This window comes from Scyliorhinus torazame, chromosome 6, assembly GCF_047496885.1.
Source record: "Scyliorhinus torazame isolate Kashiwa2021f chromosome 6, sScyTor2.1, whole genome shotgun sequence".
NCBI lineage: Eukaryota > Metazoa > Chordata > Chondrichthyes > Carcharhiniformes > Scyliorhinidae > Scyliorhinus > Scyliorhinus torazame.
The window spans coordinates 146644126-146653142 of NC_092712.1; the positions used below are offsets into that span (position 1 = coordinate 146644126).

The 9017-nt window shown below is 54.4% G+C and overlaps 1 pseudogene; it reads left to right on the top strand.

Annotated features, from left to right (window-relative positions):
- Window positions 1-8627: 8627 nt before the first annotated feature.
- LOC140425743 (large ribosomal subunit protein eL29 pseudogene) lies at window positions 8628-8801 on the top strand (annotated as a pseudogene).
- The last annotated feature ends 216 nt before the right edge of the window (window positions 8802-9017 follow it).

A 9017-nucleotide genomic window follows, 5' to 3' on the forward strand; every position in this document is an offset into this window, starting at 1 on the left:
CCTGTCCGGCATATCGCAGACATCGGTGCACCGGTGCATCCGGGCAGTGACAGATGCCCTATATGCCATGGCGCACCGCTACATCCGCTTCCTCGTGGACCGGGCCAGCCAAGATGCCCGGGCCGTGGGCTTCTCTGCCGTTGCCGGGTTCCCCATGGTCCAGGGCGCGATCGATCGGATGCACGTTGCCGTGCGGCCACCTGCAGATAACAGGGCCGTGTTCACTAATAGGAAGGGGACCTATTCGATGAACGTACAGGTGGTCTGCGACCACCGCATGATGATCCTGCACGTCTGCGCCCGTCACCCAGGCAGTGTACACGACTCATTTTCGGCCTGCCGATATTCTCCCTTCCGGATGGGCCGAAGTCCCGTCGACGTGATGACCGTTCACGTCGACGTGAATCAAACCTCCTTTTCATCGGCGTGACCCGGTGCTCCAGGCTCACGCCGACCAGCGTGGAGGTGAGTGACGGCCTGGGGGGTTGGCTCTGGGCAGGCAATGGCGTGGCCGCAGTCTGATTGCGTGAGGAGAGGTGTGTCTCGGGTTGTGTGTGTGTGTGTGCGGCGGGGGGGGGGGGGGTGGGGGGGGTGGTTAGAGTAGGCTGGGCTCCGGGGGAGTGCCGGGAGGGGGTCCGTGCCGGGGTGGAGGTTGGGGGTTGGGGGGGGGTCCATGCTGGGGTGGAGGTTGGGGGGGGGTCCGTGCTGGGGTGGAGGTTGCGGGGGGGGTCCGTGCCGTGCCGGGGTGGAGGTTGGGGGGGGGTCCGTGCTGGGGTGGAGGTTGGGGGGGGGGATCCGTGCCGGGGTGGAGGTTGGGGGGGTCCGTGCTGGGGTGGAGGTTGGGGGGGGTCCGTGCCGTGCCGGCGTGGAGGTTGGAGGTTGGGGGGGGTCCGTGCTGGGGTGGAGGTTGGAGGTTGGGGGGGGGGGCCGTGCTGGGGTGGAGGTTGAGGGGGGTCCGTGCCGGGGTGGAGGTTGGGGGGGGGGTCCGTGCCAGGGTGGAGGTTGGGGGTTGGGGGGGGTCCGCGCTGGGGTAGAGGTTGGGGGGGGGTCCGTGCCGTGCCGGGGTGGAGGTTGGGGGTTGGGGGGGGTCCGTGCTGCGGTGGGGGTTGGGGTGGGTCCATGCTGGAGTGGAGGTTGGGGGGGTCCGTGCTGGGGTGGAGGTTGGGGGGGGTCCGTGCTGGGGTGGAGGTTGGGGTTTGGGGGAGGGTCCGTGCTGGGGTGGAGGTTGGGGGGGGGTCCGTGCTGGGGTGGAGGTTGGGGGTTGGGGGGGGCGTCCGTGGTGGGGTGGAGGTTGGGGGGGTCCGTGCTGGGGTGGAGGTTGGGGGGGGGGGTCCGTGCCGTGCCGGGCTGGAGGTTGGGGGTTGGGGGGGGGTCCGTGCTGGGGTGGAGGTTGGGGGGGTGTCCGTGCTGGGGTGGAGGTTGGGGGGGTCCGTGCTGGGGTGGAGGATGGGGTGGGGTCCGTGCTGGGGTGGAGGTTGGGGGGGGTCCGTGCCGGGGTGGAGGTTGGGGGTTGGGGGGGGGGTCCGTGCTGGGGTGGAGGTTGGGGGTGGGGTCCGTGCCGAGGAGGGGGATGGGAGGGCAAGTGAGTTGGTCCACCTGGCCAGGTGCCAGCCTCCAACAGTTGGACCCATGCGGTCCATGCCACCTGGCTGGGGGGAGGAGGGGATATGGGCAATGATGACATGTCGTCGTTCCCCTCCCCCCCACCAGGCCGTCATGTTTTCAGATCATCCAGCGATGTTGGCCGCCGTGGTGGCAGCCGCTCATGTCTATGTTGCCCTGGATGAGGAGGAGGAGGAGGAGGAGGAGCGTGCCAGAGAGGCGGCGCAGGCTGCCGCAGAGGGGCAGGTGGCAGCCGCCCAGGCTGGAGTGACACCTGCCCGACAGGACGAGGAGGGGGAGGAGGACGTCGCAGCCCCACAGCAACGGTGTCCTGGCTCAGATGTGACGGGGGCCTGTGGCTGCCCCCCTCGTCGCTGGGTGGTCGCTCCCGCACGTGACGGGGGTGTCGTCTCCCTGTTGCTCCAGGTCTCTCCGTCTCCCGTGGTGTGCGAGGGGCATCCTGCGGGCGTCGCATGCTGGAGGGTCCGGGTCTCTCCGTCTCCCGTGGTCTCCGAGGGGCATCCTGCGGGCGTCGCATGCTGGAGGGTCCGGGTCTCTCCGTCTCCCGTGGTCTCCGAGGGGCATCCTGCGGGCGTCGCACGCTGGAGGGTCCGGGTCTCTCCGTCTCCCGTGGTCTCCGAGGGGCATCCTGCGGGCGTCGCATGCTGGAGGGTGCGGGTCTCTCCGTCTCCTGTGGTCTCCGAGGGGCATCCTGCGGGCGTCGCATGGACGCATGGAGGGGGATATAGGGGAGGGGGGATATGGGGACGGGCTGTCGGTGGCTCACTCGCTAGTACGCCCCCGACCTCTGCATCAGCAACCTCCCGGTCCTCAGGTCCGCCAGCCAGTTCCAGGGCCCTTTCCTCGTGTACGGTCAGTGGCCTCTCATCAGCGGGCCCTCCTCCAGTCCTCACATGCTCCCTATTGTTGTGTGCGCGCTTCTCCTGTGGGGGGGGGGGGGCAGGGGTAAAAGGCAACAGTGTTAGGCAGGTATATGAATGCACGCCATTGGTTGCGCGTGCATTGCAGAGGTTAAGGTTAGGGCTGGATTCACTTGGGGATATGGGGGATATGGGGGAGGGGGGGATATGGGGGAGGGGGGATATGGGGGAGGGGGATATGGGGGAGGGGGGATATGGGGATATGGGGAGGGGGGATATGGGGGAGGGGGGATATGGGGGAGGGGGGATATGGGGGAGGGGGGTATGGGGGATATGGGGGAGGGGGGATATGGGGAGGGGGGATATGGGGGAGGGGGGAAATGGGGGAGGGGGGATATCGGGGATATGGGGAGGGGGGATATGGGGAGGGGGGATATGGGGGAGGGGGGATATGGGGGAGGGGGGATATGGGGGATATAGGGGAGGGGGGATATGGGGGAGGTGGGATATGGGGGAGGGGGGATATGGGGAGGGGGATATGGGGGATATGGGGGAGGGGGGATATGGGGGAGGGGGGATATGGGGGAGGGGGGATATGGGGGAGGGGGATATGGGGGAGGGGGGATATGGAGGAGGGGGGATATGGGGAGGGGGGATATGGGGGAGGGGGGATATGGGCGAGGGGGATATGGGGGATATGGGGAGGGGGGGATTTGGGGGAGGGGGGATATGGGGGATATGGGGGAGGGGGAATATGGGGGATGGGGGGATAATGGGGAGGGGGGATATGGGGGAGGGGGATATGGGGGAGGGGGGATATGGGGAGGGGGGATTTGGGGGAGGGGGGATATGGGGGATATGGGGGAGGGGGAATATGGGGGATGGGGGGATAATGGGGAGGGGGGATATGGAGGAGGGGGGATATGGGGGAGGGGGGATATGGGGGAGGGGGGATATGGGGGAGGGGGGATATGGGGGAAATGGGGCAGGGGAGATATGGGGGAGGGGGGATATGTGGGAGGGGGGATATGGGGGATATGGGGGAGGGGGGATATGGGGAGGGGGGATATGGGGGAGTGGGGATATGGGCGAGGGGGATATGGGGAGGGGGGATATGGGGGAGGGGGGATATGGGGAGGGGGGATATGGGGGAGGCTCACCCTGCCTGCTCTGACGAGGTCGTTCACCTTCTTGTGGCACTGGGTGCCTGTCCGTGGTGTCAGGGCCACAGCGGTGACGGCCTCTGCCACTTCCCTCCACAGACGCCGGCTGTGGCGTGGGGCAACTCTGTGGCCGTGCCCGGGATACAGGGCGTCCCTCCTCTGCTCCACCGCGTCCAGGAGCGCCTCCACATCGCGTGACTCGAACCTCGGGGCTGAGCGACGGCCAGCCATCCAGTCGGGTGTTGCGGTCGGGTGTTCCGGTCGGGTGGGGGGGAGCAGCGCGGCCTTATGAGCTGTCACGCCGTGCAGCGCGTATGACGCTGCACGGCGTGAACCACTGCGCAGTTACGTCGCTGCTAGCCCATTTCGGGCCGGAGACTATCGACCCATTTTTCCGACGTGACGCAAGCCGGATTTGCGCCGTTTTTTGCGCCGATCGGCGGACTTTCCGCCGATAACGGAGAATTTCGCCCATTGTCTCTTCCATTTGCTGCTGTATTTTTTCAATGGCTACAGAAAGAGATCACCTAGGTCACCTTTATTCAATCACAATGTATTGCACCCTCCTGATCTCTTGAGGTATCAGCATCTTCAAAGGAATCATTTGTAGTCACAATTCACATTTCCAGGATAACTAGAGAACTTCGCAACTGATACATTAATTGTTTTGAAGTGCGGCCACTTTTAGTTAGGCAAACGCAGCAGCCAATCTGTGAACAGCAAGAGCCATGAAACAGCAATAAGATAAGTGACCAGTTAATCTGCTTTAACTGACAGATACTTACATGGAAACATAGGAGCAGGAGTAGGCCATTCGGACATTCGATCCTGCTCCGCCATTCAATATGATCGTGGCTAATCCTTTATCTCAATGCCATATTCCTGAGTTCTCCCCATAACACCTTGATGCCATTAAAATCTAAAGAATTATTGATCTCTTTCTTGAATACATAGCTTCCACAGCCTTCGATGGTAGAGATAATTGTTGCTTCGAACTCTAGGAAATCTCTTCTGCTCATCATCAGGTAGTGTTACAGGATCTTTTCTCTCCACAAATTCTAACTCAGCAGAGAGAGTGCTGTTACTGGGCCAAGCTGACAATTCAAACTCTGGATCGTCTGGTCAACCATGGTCCTAATGCCTCAGTATATCATTCTGTACTAAAGAGGATAAGAACCCTTCCTATCACTTAAAGGGAATCACTGTCATAAAATGTTGAACACAACTAGTCAACAGGATTTCTGCTTGTCCACGCGGGAAACACAACAGGTCCGGCAGATCAGTAGACTTGCAACCAGTCTGACGCCTGGCATGGAATGTGTTTTTTTTCCCGAGGTCCGATTCTCTGGGCCATTGTGAATCCTGTTGCCAGCTAATGGACCCAGAGAATTCCCCCACCCCCCCATGTGTCTGACAAAGGAGAGCCCACCCATCCAACTGGTGCAATGCACACCGAAACAGCCCATGCATTTTTGAAACTTCTGAAGGGTAAATACTTTTTTAACTAACAATTTCAAGCTAACATTAATGAGCATTACTTTGTCTATATTTTAAACTTGGTCACGTAACCTTCAAAATCAACCAAAATAAGATGCAGTTATTCAAGAAAAACAAGTTTGTACACTGCACCAAAATTAATGATAGAGTACAACTATGCCTGCAAGACAGGTCACCATTTCCTGATTAATTTACTTTCAAAACCAAAAACATTTAGCTGGCAGAAGAAAACCCATTACATAGAGGACATGCAAATTCCAAAGAGCTGTCAATGAGGGACACGAGGGATGCCTTGAGGATGGAGATGTACATTAGAAAAGACAGACTTTTAAGACTGCAAATCCAGTTTATGTAATGTGATGAGATTAGTGTGGTCAGTGCTCGGGGATAATAACTGTACACTGCCCACTTGCAGTGCACTAACTCATGCGAGCAGCATTTTAAATCAACAAAGTAGCACAGCACGCTTTACCAGGAGCAGAAACCACAGTCATAGCATCAGTGAGGATGACTATGGATTTTTTTTTGAAGCAATTATTTATTACTCCATTGTGACCATAAAATTGTAGCTGCGAGTTACTGCTTAAGGATTCTATGCATAAAGGAATCAATAGTTTGGCAGCTACATACTTTAACCAATATCATCAGTCATCAGGGGCGTCATTCTCAGACCCTCCGCGGGGTCGGAGAATGGCCGTTGGCCGCCGTGAATCCCGCCCCCGCCCCCGCCGAAGTCTCCACCATGGCGGAGGCGGAAGAGATTCTCCCCACTGCGCATGCGCGGGAAACTGTCGGCGGCCGCTGACGCTCCCGCGCATGCGCCACATTTCCGCGCCAGCTGGCGGGGCACCAAACGCCATTTCCGCCAGCTGGCGGGGCAACAAACGCCATTTCCGCCAGCTGGCGGGGCGGAAATCCCTCCGGCGTCGGCCTAGCCCCTCAATGTTGGGGCTCGGCCCCCAAAGATGCGGAGCATTCCGCACCTTTGGGCCGGCGCGATGCCCGTCTGATTGGCACCGTTTTTGCCGCCAGTCGGCGGACAGCGCGCCGTTGGGGGAGAATTTCGCCCCGATGTGGGCTTGTGAGTCCATTCTTACCATCTCACCTGCATGAACATCAAATCAAATGCCAATCAACCTGATGTTTCTTTTCAAACTGCTGATTAATCTCAATCTTACGTAGTAATCTTCAGCTTTAACTAAATCCAAAATTAATGTTTTCTGTTATGCTGATACTAAAGCACATTCTTCTAATTTCTAAACAGATGCTGTGCTAATTTTCCCGCACGATACTTTGCCCACAGAAATTTATTATGGAATCATACTCAAGCATGAGCAGTTTTGTGGAGCAGCACGATTGCTAGCAGCAGGTTCATTAGAACATTTTTAATTAAGAAAACAATTGAAGTACTCTTTTAGATTTTTTGCATTGCATGTATATAATATTCATTGGAAACTTCAAAATGATGTAGTCAAAGACTAATTATCGGGCGGATTTGAGACCTTGCGCACAGTGAGTGCCTCATTGTTTGTATTCTTACAGAAATCCCGTACCAGCCTTCCCGAACAGGCGCCGGAATGTGGCATCTAGGGGTTTTTCACAGTAACTTCATTTGAAGCCTACTTGTAACAATAAGCAATTTTCATTTTTTTCATTTCAAATCATGGTATCTTGCCACCATCTGCAAGGGCATAGAAAATCTATTCAATAGTGCAAAAAATGTGTACCTTTTATTTGCTTACAATGTAACTAAATAATTTGTCTTTTACTCCTAAGACGCAGTAAAATGAACCTCACAAATGACAGAAAACTGACATTGGAGTCAACGTGCGTCTGAGGGCATATTTTTCAATTGATGGACATAAAGGCATTTTAGACAGATTGGAAATATAGTTCACAGCTGAGTCAACCATTCCTTCTTTTGCTTGAAATAAATGAAGTCAGCCAATCAAAGTTAATTTGAAATCTATTACAATTCCTGCCTCAGTCGTGAGAAATCACAAATTGCACAATGTATTGTGGAAACAGCAACATGTCGAAAATAGTGGGCTGGATGAGAAATAACAGACGGCAGTTTTATGAATTGAAAGTTTATACATAGGTTACAGAGTGAAAAAGGAAGCACTATTTTTTTTTGCCATTAAATGGCCGAGGATCATCAAAAATAATCAGGAAGCAAAGATAAAAAGTGCAAGAAAGCAGAGTAGTCTTCAAAATAAATGAATGATCTGAAAGGGTAGAGGAGGTAAGCACATAATACAGCGAATGAAGCTTCAGACAGGATATTAAGGCATCTGGATGAAATGTTGAACAATATAAAAATATAACAAGGAAATTGTTTAAGCTTCAGAATAATGAAAACAGCACCCGTTATCAGTGGTGAATTTTGCCTTCAACCAAATGCATCAACAACTAATAAGCTATTGGATTTAACAATATTAGCAATAAACCATTATTTATTTTATGAAGGAGGCAGCCAACATGATTTCAGAAAGGAGTTGGTTCTGCCTGTCTCATCTCCCTCAGAGTTTTCAAAGGTGTAATCCCTGGTGAGATGTTCACACAATTCACAGAAATATACAGGGCAGAAAAGGCCCTTCGGCCCATCGAGTCTGCACCGCTGCATGAAAGGCACCTGGCCTGCCAATCCTAATCCCATTTGCCAGCACTTGGCCCAGAGCCTCGAATGTTAAGACGTGCCAAGTACCCATCCAGGTACTTTTTAAAGGATGTGAGGCAACCTGTCTGTACCACCTTCCCAGGCAGTGTATTCCAGACCGTCTGGGTAAAAAACGTTTTTCCTCAACTCCCCCCAGAACATCCCGTCCCTCACCTTGAATGTATGTCCCCTCGTAACCGACCCTTCAACTATGGGGAACAGCTACTCCCTATCCACCCTGTCCATTCCCCTCATAACCTTGTTCAACTTGATCAGATCGCCCCTCCGTCTTCTCTGCTCCAGCAAAAACAAGCCAAGCCGATCCAACCTCTCTTCGCAACTTAAATGTTCCACACCAGGCAACTTCCTGGTGAAACGCCTCTGCGCCTGCTCCAGTGCAATCACATCCCTCCTAAAATGTGATGACCAGAATTGCCCACAGTACTCCAGGAGTGGCGTCACCCAAGTTCTCTACAGCTCCAACATGACTTCCTTGCTTTTGTAATCTGTGCCACAATTGATAAAGGCAAGTGTACCATATGCCTTTTCTTCATCCTATTAACCTGCACTTCTGCCTACAGAGATCTATTTACAAACACGCCAAGATCCCTTTGTTCCTTAGGACTTCCCAGTGTGGTGCCATTCATTGAATATTTCATTGTCAAATTGCTCTTTCCAAAGTGTAACATTTCACAATTTTCAGGATTAAATTCCATCTGCCACTTTTCTGCCCATTTGACCATCCCGTCTATATCATCCTGTAACCCCCTTTCCGGTTAGCCGCTGGTGGTGGAGAAGGAGGCCTCAGGAGATCAGGTAAGAGTCATGGCCAAGTCCAAGAATCACATCAACCACAAGTGGCACAGGACAGGGATCAAAAGGCCCAAGTCGTATCGATTTGAATCCCTGAAAGGAGTTGATCCCATGTTCCTGAGAAGCACGTGGTTTGCCAAAAAACACAACAAAGAAGGAGCAGCTAAGGCTGAAAGCAAAAAATAAAGTGCCGCTCGTGAAGAAAAGGACTGGCAGTGTTAACGATTTGACATTTACTGTCCTTGAGAATGGCAGCCATGTGATATCTTGTATTCCGAATTGTTTATTTTGAATAAAATCTCAAGCTGGGACTTCAATTTCCAGTACTATTACTATTGTTTTTGGAACACAGCTCCCAGTACTATTACTATTGTTTTTGGAACACAGCTCCTTCATCAGGTG